This window comes from Pseudophryne corroboree, chromosome 5 (genome assembly GCF_028390025.1).
Source record: "Pseudophryne corroboree isolate aPseCor3 chromosome 5, aPseCor3.hap2, whole genome shotgun sequence".
Lineage (NCBI taxonomy): Eukaryota > Metazoa > Chordata > Amphibia > Anura > Myobatrachidae > Pseudophryne > Pseudophryne corroboree.
The window spans coordinates 388,887,730-388,904,243 of record NC_086448.1 but is presented as its reverse complement, the minus strand read 5'-3'; the positions used below and the strand labels follow the sequence as shown (position 1 = coordinate 388,904,243).

At 43.8% G+C, this 16,514-nt stretch overlaps 1 protein-coding gene across 4 annotated transcripts in view; it reads left to right on the top strand.

The window, feature by feature from the left end:
• The window catches only part of LOC134927777 (triple functional domain protein-like), a 110,973-nt gene that overhangs the window by 39,944 nt on the left and 54,515 nt on the right, over positions 1–16,514 (top strand). Inside the window, exon 1 of one of the 4 annotated variants that reach the window (XR_010177728.1) lies at positions 2,268–2,557. The exons of the other annotated variants lie outside the window; for them this stretch is intronic. The gene's annotated coding sequence lies outside the window, so the exon portion shown is untranslated. Of the gene's footprint in view, positions 1–2,267; positions 2,558–16,514 lie in introns of those variants that run through there. 4 annotated transcript variants of the gene reach the window in all.

The following is a 16,514-nucleotide window of genomic DNA, read 5'->3' as shown; positions in this document are numbered from 1 at the left end:
AAAAAAATGCAGCATCTACAGGGATGGCTGAGAGGAGTGAGTTTACATCAGGTACAATTGGTGCAATGGGAACAATTAGCTGATTAATTGCTCTAAGATCTTGCACAAACCTTATAGTCCCATCTACTTTTGCTACAGGGTTAACTGGTGTGCAGTATGGGGATACTACATGTCTAAGAATGCCTTGCTCTAAAAATTGCTGTACCATAGGTCTAAGACCTTCTATTTTTTCTTTTAGACAATGAATATTGTTTCTGGTAAAGGGGTGTACATCAGGTTTCAGTGTGGCCTTGTAGGGGGTACAAGATATTAGGCCAGTGTCATAGGGCCCCTCTGACCATACCTGGGGGTTTACAGTCTCTAACTCAGGTGGTGTGTCAATAGGGATAGGTACAGTGGAATAAGCTTTTGTGGGTATCCCATTGATTCCTATTGAAGAAGCAGACTTTTTTAAGGATTCATGGTACTGGTCCCTACACAGGACACTGGTGGTGGCTTCACTGTCCTTCCAGTGACCAGTGAGCTGCATGAAAGTCGGGACACTCTCCTCCGGGCCCCGTCAGCGGGGCTGTCCCTGTCAGTCAATTTGGAACCTTGGGGCGTCTCTGGGAGTATTGTTAGTGTGGGCAGGTTCAGGCAGCAGTGGTTGTTTAAGTATGCTAAGGGTTAAGGACAGTCCCTAGCCCAATGTCCATCCTTGCCGCAATTAAAGCAGGATGTATGTCGTCTGCTCGGAAGTGCAGGGGGCCCCCTATTCTGTGGGGTGTCCCGCTGGCGGTGAGGGTTCCTGTACTGACAGATTTCCTCATTTCAAAACAACCTGCTGCTTTCTTTCTCATATAAATGTTTTTCAAAATCTTTAAAATTATCAGAAATCCAACTGGAAACACTCTGTTTTACAGTTAATGACACTGTTGGCAACAAGTTGTTTATAAATGTAGAAATGAGTAAGTTGTGGTATTAACTAGGGTGAGACCTGCCTCCTCTGACCAACACTTTTTAAATCACTTCCAGAATTCAGTCACATTCTCACTAGGTTTCTGTTTGCAAGTTACTGCTGCTGCTGGGAGAGACAAGCAGCACATTCAGTCTCTCTTTACTCTGGTCTGAATCCCATATTATCAACAAGTAACTAACGTGTCTAAACTGAATTAATAACAATCTTTATCATAAAAAAAAAAAAAAAACATAGATTGTTCCAAACACACTGTCATATAATGCGTGTACACCATACTTGCCCACCCACGCAATATATTTCTAAAAGAATTCACAAATAACAGGGAAGGGAAACAATAGTCTATGTATGCATTCAGCTGATCTGATCATAAATCATTGGTAACATGTGGGATTACACATTCCTACATAAACTACCAGAGACAGAACAGAGAAGATTATTATTATTATTATTTATATGGCGCCACAAGGGTTCAGCAGCGCCCAATTACAGAGTACATAAGCAAATAATCAAACAAGAAAACAGCAACTTACAGTTGGCTACAATATAGGACAAGTACAGGGTAAATAAACATAGCTACATCAGCAGATGACACTGGAATAAGTATCAGGTGGCAGAAAGCTGCTGGATTTGGTGCAGCTGAAGATTATTAAAGTAAGAAAAGGGTAAGCACATGAGGGAGGAGGGTGAGTACAAAAGATAAGGAATAACAGCACAATTTGTGATACCAAATGTACGTACACTTAAAACCCGTACAATTAATATCTCTGCAATCGTGGACAATGTTATTTTGTTACAAATCAACTTTCAAATGTACTTAAAATCACTGTAAACAACAATGCCCTCTGAGACTCAGCGCCCGTGCACTTACCACCCGTTCACTGAGTGTCCTTAATAGAAAAAATTACAATATAAGTACTTATAAGACAAACATTTAGGTGATCAAATCGAGGAGGCGTTGTTATTTGGACTTCTCGTCCATCTTATGGTATCCCAGATACCTGTGCCTTTTAAAGATTTCGTGGACCCCTGGTCCTGGTATCCCTGATACCTGTGTGTGGCGCCCGGCGCCTTTAAGAAAACAAGTTTCTTTTCTGCCAAGTCCCAGACTTGGATTGTATTTTTGGTCACGTGTTCCCGGAACACGGAATGAGTTCATATCTAGTAGTAATCGCAATCCCTGAACGGAAAAGACAGACAATAAAATTCTCTATCTTACCGGGCAGGGGACGATCACCTAGATCCCGGACGAGCCCCCAGCTGAAGGGAATTTAACCCTTTTTGTGCCTCCTCGATGTAACCATCTCTGGTACCAGTGAAAGCAGTTCTTAACCCCATACAGACAGCACACGAGTCAGTGGTTAAGAATTACTCTGCTTTATTATAAGGTTAACAAAGGTATATAAAGACAACGTACATGGGTGTAACTGACATGTGTTACACTCTTATTGGCTCGTTAGTAGTTACTGGGCAGAAAACAGAAACCTCTGGGAAGATTGGTAACAGAAGTAGAAATAGAGATAACAGATTTAGTCTGGAATGTAGCTGTCCCTGACAAGGAGACACATTGTATGAACAGATAAAGGTACCCGGCACAGGATGGTACGTATTTATACTAGCACATAACAGTTCATATAGCATATTTAACCCTTCACCAGTCAGCTGTTGAATCAGAAATACAGGAACTGGTTCGAAGTGTTGGGCATAAATCTGATTGGGTGGAGAGCCCAAGCATTACAGGGAGTCCTGCATTTTCTTTTAGTGCTGGTTCTGCAACTCCATATTCAACTACCCTGTGAAGTTGAGCCAATCTATACATGTTCACCCTTTAAGATGCGTTCCTGCTGTATGTTCTTTGTTGAAAAACACATATCACCTTGCTGTAAAGCATTTTCCATACCTTTTCCTAGTCTATAAATTAAAAGGCAGTTTTGTTGTGTTTGTTTGTTGGGTCCCTTTGTAAACAGTGTGGGTTTTGCACTTTTTTTCTTGTCCGCTGCTTATTTCCTTACAATAGTGACAATTTCAGCAGAGCTACAAAAAAAAAAAATCACTAATGGGGCATATTTAATTCTGAGCCAACCATCACCGCAAAATCCATCTGCACACATTGCTGTTGGTTTAATCTGATGTGCAATATTCCCTTATTTCTCTGCACACCTAAAAATATTATTAGATATTGGTTGCAGAGTCACTCAACTCTTCTGGTGGCACTGTCTGCACATTGTTGGGAATTTAATTCAGTTAAGTTTTTTGTTTTGTAACCGTACTCTTTAAGCTTAATCATAAAAAGGGAGATATCTGGAGTATTTTATTTGTGTTTGAATATATATGTATATATATATATATTTATTTTTGTTTAACATTGGCAAATACCTTACAAGATTCACTATAATGTGCTTAAGACAATCCATTTTCTGATAAAATAAAATGATTTTAAGTGGATAAATGACTAGGGCAGGGCTGGCCAAACCGGTCCTCGAGATCTACCAACAGTTCATGTTTTCCAGGCCTCCTGGAGATCTGTAGAATTGTCAGTTAGGAATGAATGCAGCACATCTTAATTTGTAATTACTACACCTGTGCACCAGCTAGGTGGTCTGGAAAATGTGTACTGTTGGTAGATCTCGAGGACCGGTTTGGCCAGCCCTGGACTAGGGGGTTTTTCCAGACCTGGCCGCTATTGCGGAACACAACGCAGTTTGCCGGTGGCGGCAAACCGCATGAACAGCGGCTGCGTGGGCATACACATTGCTGTCGCATCCCCAATGATTGCGACCGCAATGTGATTGACAGTGGTGGGCGTTTTCGAGGCTGCAACGAGGCAGTGGTTGGGGGGGAGGGCTGATCCGATAAAAAAACATGGCCTTTGACCGTCTGGCTGTGCTGCAAGGGGTCAACTTTAGATCCAATGCGTTTGTAATTAGATTGTGGACGCATCGGGTGGCGGTCCCACATATGATGGGCGGCCCTCAGCATGTGCAGAGATGAACGCAGATCTAGCTGCATATGCAGCGATCTGTGTTAATCTCTGAATATCCCCCTAGGTGCGTAAAGGCCAATGCAGAGATTAATGCACCAGTCCATCGGTGAAGCTAAAACGTCCAGGGTTCCTGGCAAGCTGACATGGCTTTTAAGAAAACTTTAGAGTCTCTCCCTTAGCAGGAGAGCTCACCTTTGGTCCGGAGTTGGAGGATTGTCCCTACAGTGTCAGCGCCCAAGATGACTTTCCTTCCTGGTGTGGCCTGGAGGGATTTTTTTAGTATTTTCAAGATTCAGTGTTCTGGGAGTCGGGTTGTTTGGGAATGCAGGTGGTAATCTCCATTTAAGGCTAAATACAGGCACAAGACTGTTCTCCTTCAGGGACTCTAGGTCCCAAGGTTGACAGCACTGATCCGCTAGACAGCTGACTGGCATGCTAAATCATGGTTTGGTCCTACTCTGGGGTGGGACCCCAGCGTGACCTCTGCTGTCTCTGTATTGAGAAAGTACTGAGAAAGTATTAAGGTACACACAAGCTCTCACGGAGTCCATTTGCTTCCTTTCTGTCCTCAGTGGTCATTATCCCAGTTCTCATCTCAGATAGTTAAGGGTTTCTATGCTAACATCTTTCTGGATCAGAAACCGGATCCGATCTGGCCTATTTTCAAGCGCTAAACAGGTACTGGGATATTCCCAGGTTCAGCGTGGAGTGTCTTCACAATTTTTCTGGCTCTGAAACCAGGGGACTTTATGGCATTGCTATACATCTAGGATGCCTATTTACTAATTCCTATCTGAGTCAGTCACCAGCACTTCCTCAGATTTGCGGTGTGGGAGCATCAGTTACAGCCTCGGGCATTGCCATGTCAGCTGTCCCTGGCTCCTCATGCTTTCAGGAGGGTCATAGTGAACAGGACAGCACACCTTTGACAAAGGTATCCATATCCTGCCTTATCTGGACAACCTTCTCCTAGCCCAGTTTTTGCATATCCTGAGGGATCACATCCGTCTGATGGTAGATTTTCTAAGGTCACACAGGTGAGTAATGAATTGTTGGAAATACACCTTGCCTTATTTCACAGAATACACTACACTTAGGGGCTTTACTGGTCTCCAGGTTTCGACAGGTCTTCTTTCCTGCAGACAGCGTTGGAAAAAAACAGGGTGTTTTTTTTGTTGTTGCTTCTTTTAAAACAGTTTTTGTTGTTTGTTTGTTTTTTAAACCATTTTGTTGGGTTTAAACCTGCCTTTTTTTTTTTTTTTTTTTTTTTTGCATTAATGTTTTAATTAAAAAAAGTTGAATAATGTATTAGAAACCTTGATCAGCCATGTTTTAAAGCTTTCTAACATTAATGATGTTAGGCTTTGTAGGCTTTGTCTTGATTTATTTTACATTTTTCAATAAAACCATTTTTTTACAGCTGATCATTCATATTACATCTGAACACATGTAGATAGACTAAACATATTAATACATACAAAGTACACTCAAAGATACAGTATATGAAATTGAATATAAGAACAAGTTAATGTTAATCCTACTTAATGACTTATTATAATTAAATAAATCTGAATAGTAATACAAAATGGAAAATGCAAAGCACTTTCCAGAGAAACACACACATACACAAAAGGAGGAGTTAATCATAAGCACTGGGCCTACCACTGGCATTAAACATTTTGAATAAAAGCACTATTTATTTATTTTTGTATAATAGGCTTATTTTAAGAAGTCACAGTGCCGGGTCTGTAGTGACAGCATAATAAAAAAGAGTGGTTTTAATTTAAAAAAAACAAACATTTGGTTTAAACCAGCCAACCCTGCCTGCAGATAAGAATCAGACCCTAAAGTACAGGAATCACACATTCTTGATTCACCGTCGGGTGTCCGTCCACTCCTGCAGTTAGATCCTGGACTCACTGGTCTCCACCTTTGATACAGTGGAGTGCGTCCAGTTTCACTCCTGTTCAGCTACACCTCAGGGCCTGAACAATCATTCTCAAGCAGTTGGTCATTCCCTCTGGTGGTGGTTACATCGGTCCCACTGGGACAAGGGCCGTCCTTTTTGGACCCAGGACTAAGTCTTACCACCAGTGGAAATCTTCGGGGAGGGGGTGGGGTTGGTAGTGTCTTGTCATCAGTTGTTCCAGAGTTAGTGTAAAGCTCAGGAGAGCCAACTGTTCATCAATGTCCTGGAGATCAGAGTGGTCCCTAGCACAGCCTTTTCCTCCAGCGTCATCCGTTATAAGTGCAGTCAGACAACACCTATATAATCTACCGGGGTGGCACTCGCAGTCAAGGTGCCGTGCAAGAGATCAGCTGCATTCTCTATTGGGCAGAGTGTCACTTTCTGGCTCTGTCAGCGGTCGTCATCCCCAGTGTCCAGATTTGGGGAGCTGACTTCATAGGCAGCCAGAGCTTAATGTCTGGAAGCTTTCTTTCAGCTAGAATTATCACAGCATTTGGTGAACATACTCTAGTGGGGTTTGGCCAGTGGCTCCTTCGCCAAGTCATTGAGGCTCTCATGAGTACTTACGTTCTGCAGATGGATCTGGATTTGGGCCTCCGGCTCTCTTTCTTGAAGGTAAGCTTTCAGCCCTGTCTGTTCTCTTCTAGAGGCAGATTGCGCTCTCACCCATTGTACGGATGTTTTTTAAGGTTGTACTTCAAGTGCAGCTGCCATTTGTTCTTCATGTGGTTCCCTGGAACCTATCTTTGGTTCATTGGGCTCATGGTCTGCTTCTTTGGATCCGGTGCAGGACTGTCTTTCTACTTGCCATAGTGTTGGCCTAGCAGGTGTCCAACTTGAGTATTTTGTCTTTTCATTCCCCCTTTCTGAACTCACATTTGGGCAGGGCTATTCTGTGGTCTCATTCAGGTAACTTACCCAAGGTTGTGTGGTGGCCCACATCAACCAAGAGATTGAGGCATGGTGTTTCAGTTTTCCAGACTCTTCAACAGGGGAATCCTCTCTGTATTTAGTGAGGTTTCTCCAGATTTATGTATACAGGACCAGATATTTCTGAAAGTCTGATTCTCTGTTTGTCCTGTGTTATTTTCACAAGTGGGGCTGGCTAACTTCTAAACAGACTTTAGCCAGGCGGCTTCATGTGACTAGCTGCCATACCTACTCTGCAGTGGATCTTCCTGCCACCGCCTTGGTGACTGCTCATTCCACCCAGTCAGTGGGAGTCTTGTAGGCAGCTCAACGTGTTGCTTCTTCAGAGAAGGTTTGTTAAGCTGCCATATAGTCCTCTACCCATAGTTTCATCTGTTTCTATGTCTTTGATACCATTGCTTCCACTGATGTGGCCTTATAGCAGCTTAGGAGTTTCCCCTCCCATAAGGGGGACAGCTTTAGTCCCATCAGCCTCCCTGTGCCCCCTAGAGGATTTATGGTCTTACCTTGTGAAATCAATTTCTTAGACTCCAAATGGGTCACAGGGCACCCACCCTTGATGCACCTGGCTTGCGTGGGGTTAGTTTCTGTGACACCTTGCTCTCTAAGCACCTTGCCACTGTGTGTTATGTGTGCGCTGGTCTTTCTACTCCCTCTCTTTTCCTCGCTCCTTGTAGTGAGCTTGCTAACTAAACTGGCTGGCAGCAGGGTATAGGGGACAGGGAGCCCTGGCCTGCTGGGTAATTAAAATGAACTGTTTGATGCCCATACTCTCCTCTCTAGTCTATACCCATCATCCTCCCTATGAAGTCGAAGAAAAGGATTTAACAATTTAAGACCATAAATCCTCTTTTATGCACTTTATGTACGATATATAATACACCCTGAATGGCTTGCAATATAACAAAACTGCATTCCCAATATATAAGTGCTAAACCCACAGTAAGTAATACTTACATGCCCACATTAAAATTCTTAGACTCCAAGTATACATTACAATTCCCTTGCACCCAATGTATAGTACAACTCAAATATGCAGTATGATGTACTTTTCCCAGTATACTGCACAACTCATACGCCACAGTATACATTATTGCCTATGTACATTTGCTGCTATGCGTGTTCACCCAGTATAAAACACAGTTGTCGTGTTCTCAATATACAGTACAACCATGCTCCTTCACAGTGGTATTCAGTACAGATCCCAAGAATGCAGTATAGCATATAGAATTAGATAGTTCCTTGTGCTACTGAATTTGTGTGAACTATTCAGGATGTGCTCAATGCAGGCAGAATCTGCTAGAATCCTGTGCTGTCATTTTATTAGCACAATAAATTGCAATTAGCTGCTACATTTCTTTGAGCAAGAATCAAAGCATGTTAGTGGAAACATCCGATTATAATAATTTGCATAAAATAAGGATTATTAATAGAAGTTATTTTATCTTAATACAAGAAACATTAAAATATGTAATATCGTATAATCTTATAGTAATATTTAAAAAGACCATAATCGTAAACTATGAAGTACAGTAATATCCACTCGCTAATTTTGGTAAATAAGAAGAGATTGAGTTTCCAGAACCCTTATAGAGGGAAAAGTCAATTTGTAATGGCACAAAAAAAAAAAGTCAAGGCTCTCTCTAAAAGCAATGGTGTGCAACAAGTGGTCCAGGAAGCCTTCACCTGCTCGCTGTTGCCAATCATTCTCTGATTTTTTATAAACAGACATCTGTGTCATGTGACCTCCTGCATAACATCGGGAGGTCAGGCAACATACAGTACCACAAAAGGATAAGTGAAGTCGGACTACTCTCCCTCATTCTTGCTAAGAATGACACTGAGCAGTAGCTATAAGAACTTGTAAAGGGAAGTAAAACTGAGGGGATATGTGGCTAGTGGGTTCTAAGGGCGTGTGGTTATTTTGGAGCAGGTAAAGGGCTAATGGGAACATTTTGGGATGAGTGATGTGGCAGTGCAGAGGTAGTTTGAGCCATTTCATTTTTGGCATTACAGTAAAGTACGGCTCCCTTGAACGTTTTAAGGACCACTCGAAATAGATTTACCATCAGTGCTCTATACCTGGAGCTCTCAATACCAGCCCTCAAGTAACACCAACCGGTCATGTTTTGTTGATTTCCTTAATGCACAGGTGAGTTGAGTTGAGTGATTTTATGGGGTCTGTAATTATGACTCCCAGAGGAAGACCCTAACAGGTCGAAACGCGTTGGAGCTACCCATCTATACTACATTGGACTGAGGACGAATATTCACTACAAAGAAGGACAGTACTGCTAATCCTTTCCGCAAACCATCCGGTCACGTGATCCGGAGTTCCGGAAGCAACCGGTTGCCAGGCGACGGAAGAAGCCCGAGACAGAGGAGAGTGGAAGGCGGAGGGGAAGGGAGAAGGTAAGTCCCTGTAGGAGGAGGAGAGGCGCGGCCAGCCGCTCGGAGAGCCCCGGCCGGGTCCACTTCGCCTCTGTGACAGGCGCACACCCCAGGTCAGCGGCCCCACAGAGCGGGCCTGATTCGGGCGCTCTACTGTGGGACGTGCTGCAGGAGGAATAGCGCCAGTCCAGGGTCCTTATTCTCCACTCTAACCAAAGCATACACTACCGCTGTCAACTGTTCATCACTTCACAAGAGAATCCTTCACTTCAGAGCACAGATTAGCGGGACGCCGTTGTCTGTATAGACTTGTAAACCGTTTGGACTTTAGTACATATTATCATTAATATTTTTTTGTGGCATTTTTCTTTTTCTTTTTTTCGACTTTACAAAGATTACAGCATTTGTTCTTTCAATTGAACCTTGCACTTCAGAATTTAAGCTCAAACCAGGAGCGTGCCCCAATCACTGATTGACTTTTAAACCGAATTTATACCTGTTGGGAAAGAAAGTATCTCAGCATCTTAGAATAAACAACCTTAAGTATATTACCTGCTTTTTCATTATTGATTTTAGCTTCACTTTATAACCGTATCACTCACCACTACAAATAGGGTTTGAGCGCTGGTTCCCTGTGGTTTTATCCACATCTGTATACTCTGTAATTATCACACCTGCTTTTTTTTATTTTAATTATATTTATTATATATTATTGTCATATATCTTTCTTTCACAGGCTTCATGTTAAGGTTGTTAGAAAAACACACTATAGCACAGCCCCTTCTTAATTCTATACTCTTTGATGCTTATATTGCATCCATGTGTTGGGCTTAAGCAAAGCTTTACTCAAAATTTGTTGCACAGGTTATGTCATCATATATGAGCTCAATAAAAAATGCAGTGAATCAGGGAACAGAGACACAAATGTATATGAGAGCGTGAGTGGTACAACATACCATCTCTGTTTTTAAAAATACTTCCATGTTAATATTGATGCTAGTTTTAACCCAAAGCTATATGGTTTAATGTTCTATAGAAAACATTAAAGGAGCGCTGATATCAAGTAAAAAAATCATTTAATAATAAATACAGTGGAAAATACCACTTAGGATGATTAATTGAAAGTTTAAAAACAAAAGCAGTGCAAATACATATGCATATATAGAATTAATCACATTCACAATAGATAAATTGACTGTAAACGGCTTATACGCCCATTATGTTATTGCAGTCCACAATAATGTATTATGCTGGTGACATCCGTACTGATAAGGGGCTTAGATAAATGTCTCGGCAGGTTAATTAGAAGATCTGCTGATAAATTTAAGCAGTGGGGTTGAGTTGCTGTTGCTCACCCCTAGTGTTAGGATCTGTTCTCACCCGTAGTTGTAAGCGCTGATTCCCGTCAATGGCAATTAGCGGAGGTGGCTCTCGGCGGCTGACAGTGGCTGTGTCAGGATGTCCGGCAAAGAGAAACGTGCAAGCTGTATAACACCTCAGCAGAACGGGGCTTTTTCAAGCACAGCAGGGAAAGTTTGGCAGAGATGTGTCCAGTTAGATGATAAGAGAACGTCCTAATCCCTCAGTATCAGTAACGGAAGGTCCGTGAGAATCTCCAGCAGTGGAAAGGTAGCAAAGGTGACCCTCTACGCGTTTCTCTGCCCACGATACCGGCGGTTTCCTCAGGAAGTGTGAATACCCATTTGACAGGTGTATGTGTATTTAAATGGTCAGTAACCAATCAGCTTTAGAGTCTCTTAATTCACACCTGAAAATTGTGATTGGGTTTCACACTATGTTGGGTCATTTGCACAATTTCATTCACTGGTTTTATCAGGTGTACAAATTATATAGTTTCCAAGTGATAATACGAAATGGGTTAGGCAACAAAAAAAGAGAAAGATATAAACATTGCAATGCCGCTATTGGTAGAAGAGGTGTCGAGAGGTAACTCAAAGCTATTTAATTTAAGCATTATCTATGAAAACATGTTTCTTTTATTCATAGTGGGCAACTGATACAGTACATAAAGGTTGAACAGGATTTATTCTGAGATTATCCCAAGTTAAAAATATCTGCAAATGATTTACACTTACACAAGCAAAAAACAAACTAGGAAGTATTTATTTTATAGTTTAATATCCCTACATTTAATCAAGTCATGATCATCTAGTATACCGGTCTTGTGTGTCGATCACTACCCTCTGAAGCTCTGGCTCGTAGCTTACTACCTTTGGCTGTATCCACTGCTGTTATTCCACTGCTTCTCATACTAGTATTGTGTATCCAAGTGCCTCAACTAAGCTCATGGGATCTCGCTGGCTCACTAAACTGGTCTGTTCTGTAGGAATTGGTATGTGTTACCGACAGACGGGATGCCGGCTGTCAGTATACCGACAGCGGCATCCTGTCTGTCTGAATCCCGGCAGCGGGTCCCCTTGCGAGCTCACTGCACCCGCCAGAAGTTATATTGCCACTCTGTCGATGGCGTGGACCCACCAACTGAGCGGGGATACCTGGCGGAAGTCGGGATTTCGTCCGGCGGTATATCACCGGCTGTCATGATTCCGGTGATGGTCTCCTGAACGCTGGGTTCCTGACAGCTGGTATTTTAACTGTATCCCTGATGTTTTTTCAAGGACAATGCGTTTCATTATTGACCTCTTCAAGTTAAACACTACTGAAGATTGTTGCATGCTTCATGCCAATCTCTTGTGAGCCTCCAGGCACCAAAATACATATTCATACAACAGATAATAAAATACCTATTCTGTGTTTTCAATTCAATTCTCAATATGCTGCACTTATGGAACTTCTGGTCTTGACGATTTTTGTGTGGGGCGGTGTACAAAAATGAACAAGTCTTGGGCGAGTTGCAGTGCCATTGACTACATTTCAACACCGTTATGGCAACTCACCCCCCTCAAGGCTAATTGTGATAGAATAGACAAGCCTATACTTTGCGTAAACCTTCAGCCCTCTGATGCAACATTGAGTCAAGCCATCCAAGACTTGCTGTCACAACTGAGGGCCTGAGCTGACGGGAGGCAGCCTCAGTTGTAGGGGCTGAGATGTACCGGAACCTGGGAGGTTGTATCAGACCCCTGGACATGTAAGTAACATGGATAATAACTGCCCGAAGGCGTGACCACGACAACTTAGATAAAAGTCAATGATGTTTATTATGACAACTCCGCATCACAGCAGCAATAAAAGAAAACGTAAAAGTCAGCAAAGAATAAATACAGTTCCTGAGTACTACAGCATGGCAGGAGCCACAGGGCACTGGTAGTGTGAGATAGTTCTTATAATCTTCTAGATGGAAAGTCCTTACCAGGCCCGGCTGTAGCAATGGAGATAACCCAGGATTGTACCAGCTGGTGTTCCAGGAAGAGCTGGGTTGCTGAAGGTAAAACAGCTGCTGTGGATACTGGCTGGAACCAGACTGTTGTTAGCACGGAGTGGATACTGGCTGGAACCAGTTAAATAATAAATGAACTTTGGGAGCGATGAAATGTGAACTGAAATGTAGAACTTGAGAGCGGAGAAATAATAATTCCGGTGGAGAGTGGTAAAGTGTAGAAAGGACACCGGCCCTTTAAGGGAAGCTGTATTCTGCTGGAAGCTGAGGCTGGAAGCAGGTAGTGTTGTAGCTGGAAACAGATGAATCCACAATGGATTGGAGAGTCAGGCTACACCGCAGGTGGAATGCTGGTGCGGGTCTCTATGGTGGAAGTCTTGAGACAGGAGCTGGAACCTGGAAGACAATCATAGAAGAGAGACAAACAGGAACTAGGTTTGACAACCAAAGCACTGACGTCTTCCTTGCTCAGGCACAGCTTACTTATACCTGCAGCAAGGAAGGGGTTGGCTAGGCAATTATGCAAAACAACAATACAGACAGCAGATTGGTGGAAATGATCAGATGACAAAATCCAAGATGGCTGCGCCCATGCAGACACTTGGAGGGAAGTTTGGTTTGTAATCCATGTGGTCTGGGAAACAGTAATGGCGGCGCCGGCCACCGGAGACAGGAGACGCCAGGCTGACAGATGCACATTTAACCACGCGGGCACAGCGGAGGCCGCGGCTGATGAAAACACCACTCTGACACTCTGCATGTGGAAACTCAGGAACAGCGGAATCCGGTCCTGGAACGCTGAGCCCGCCCTAGGAGGCATCTGAAGGGTAAGTAATGGCGTCCAGATACCCGGATCGTGACAGCACCCCCCCCTTTAGGAGTGGCCCCAGGACACTTCTTAGGCTTTAAAGGAAACTTTGCGTGGAAATTTCGGACCAAGGCAGGAGCATGGACGTCTGAGGCATTGGTCCAAGAGCGTTCTTCAGGACCATAGCCCTTCCAGTCAATGAGATACTGAAGTTGACCGTAACGGTGACGTGAGTCCAGGATCTTGGCCACTTCATACTCAACGCCTCGTTGAGTTTGGACTTTCGGAGTTGGTGGAAGTGAGGAATGAAACCGATTCAAGATTAGCGGTTTCAACAGGGAAACATGGAATGTCCTGGGTATTTTTAAGAAGGGAGGTAACTGGAGTCTGTAAGCAACAGGATTGATGACTTGATCAATTTTAAAAGGACCGATGTAGCGAGGTGCAAACTTCATACTGGGAACTCTTAACCTCAAATTCTTCGTGGATAACCATACCCGATCACCCACCTTGAGAGCAGGAACTGCTCGACGCTTCTTATCCGCAAACTTCTTGTACCTGAACGATGCCTTGAGCAGAGCTGATCGTACGCTCTTCCAGATATTGGCAAACTGATGCAAGGTGATATCCACTGCGGGAACAGAAGTTGCTGGAAGCGGTTGGAACTCAGGGACTTTAGGGTGGAATCCAAAGTTGGTGAAGAATGGTGTTGAAGAAGATGAAGAATGATACTGGTTGTTATGACAGAACTCGGCCCAGGGAAGTAATTGAACCCAGTCATCTTGAGAGGAGGACACATAGATGCGGAGGAAGGCCTCCAAGTCCTGATTCACCCTCTCAGTTTGACCATTGGTCTGAGGATGGTAAGCCGTGGAAAACTTTAACTTGACTTGGAGGACTTGACATAAACTTCGCCAGAATTTGGCTGTGAATTGAACTCCTCGATCTGAGATAATTTCTTCTGGAAGACCGTGGAGTCGGAAGATCTCTTGTATGAATACTTGAGCCAACTTGGAAGCTGACGGAAGACCGGTGAGAGGAATGAAGTGTGCCATCTTGGTGAACCGGTCAACTACCACCCAGATGGTATTGAACTTGTTGCACATGGGCAAATCAGTAATAAAATCCATCGACAAATGGGTCCATGGTCGACGGGGAACAGATAGTGGAACCAGTTGCCCCGCAGGCGACTGGCGGGATACTTTATGTTGAGCACACTTTGGGCAAGATGCAATAAACTCCAAAACGTCCTTTTTCAGAGTTGGCCACCAATAGGACCTAGAGATAAACTCCAGGGTTTTTTGGATACCTGTATGTCCGGCAAAACGGGAAGCATGGGCCCAATGCATGAGCTTCTTCCTTAGTGTCGGCTTCACAAAACTTTTCCCTGATGGGGGCATAGAGTCCATCCCTACCGTGGAGAATGCCAACGGATTTATAATAGGATGCTTGTCTGAAGACTCTGACTCATTTTCTTGCTCCCATGAGCGGGAAAGGGCATCGGCCTTACGATTCTGAGAGCCCGGACAGAACTGGAGTTTAAAGTCGAACCTGGAAAAGAAAAGTGCCCATCTGGCCTGACGAGGGTTGAGACATTGTGCGCCTTTTAGATATAGAAGGTTCTTGTGGTCTGTAAGGATGGTGATTGAATGAGAAGCTCCCTCCAACAGATATCTCCACTCCTCTAGAGCGAGCTTGATGGCTAGCAACTCCTGGTCGCCAATGGCATAGTTGCGCTCCGCTGGGGAGAACTTCCGTGAGAAAAAACTGCAAGGATGTAAATGACCATCTTTAGCCCTCTGGGATAACACCGCTCCTACTCCAACGGAGGAGGCATCCACCTCTAAGATGAAAGGAGAGTCGATGTCAGGCTGTTTCAGGACAGGAGCAGAGATGAACCTCTGTTTTAAAAGATGAAAAGCTTGCATGGCTTCTTCAGACCACTTGGACGGGTTAGCACCCTTCTTGGTGAAAGCAGTAATAGGCGCCACAATGGTGGAAAAGTCTCGTATAAACTTTCGGTAATAATTGGCGAACCCTAAGAACCTCTGGACCCCTTTGAGGGTTAAGGGTACCGGCCAATTCTGGATTGCTTGTAGTTTCTCAGGATCCATCTCTAGTCCGGAACCGGACACAATGTACCCTAGAAACGGAATGGACTTGACTTCAAAGACGCATTTCTCTAATTTGCAGTAGAGATGATTGACACGGAGACGGGACAGAACCTCCTTTACCCAGAAACGATGTTCCTCTAAATCGTTGGCAAAAATGAGGATATCATCTAGATAGACCACGACATGACGGTATAGAATGTCTCTGAAGATCTCATTGACGAAATGCTGGAAGACAGCTGGAGCATTGCTCAATCCGAAGGGCATGACGAGGTACTCATAATGTCCGTCACGGGTGTTAAATGCGGTCTTCCACTCGTCACCCTCACGGATCCGGATGAGATTGTATGCACCTCTCAGGTCCAGCTTTGTAAAGATGGTAGCTCCGCTAACTCTGTCAAAGAGCTCAGTAATCAGGGGTAAAGGATAGCGGTTCTTGATGGTAATGTCGTTCAAACCTCTGTAGTCGATGCACGGCCGCAGACCACCATCTTTCTTCTTTACAAAAAAGAAGCCTGCGCCGGCTGGAGAAGAAGAAGGTCGAATGAACCCCTTTGCTAGGTTCTCTTTAATGTATTCCTCCATAGAATGCGTCTCGGGGAGAGACAACGGATAAGTTCGGCCTCGAGGTGGAACCTTCCCTGGAACGAGATCAATCGGGCAGTCCCATTCTCTATGAGGAGGAAGGATATCAGCAGAAGCTTTACTGAACACATCCGTGAAATCTTGATATGGAGGAGGTGGAACATCAGACGACCTGGGGGAGGAAGAACAGACAGGCAATACTTTAAACAAACATGTCTCTGCACAGGAGGAACCCCATGCCAGGATTTGCGTAGTCGTCCAATCAATTATAGGATTGTGAAGACGGAGCCATGGAAGGCCCAGGACCACAGGATGTGTGGCTCTTGGAATCACTAAAAGTGAAATAAGTTCGGAATGAAGAACTCCCACTCTCAGACGAACTGGTAGAGTCCTTAGAGCAATAACAGTATCAAAAATTTTA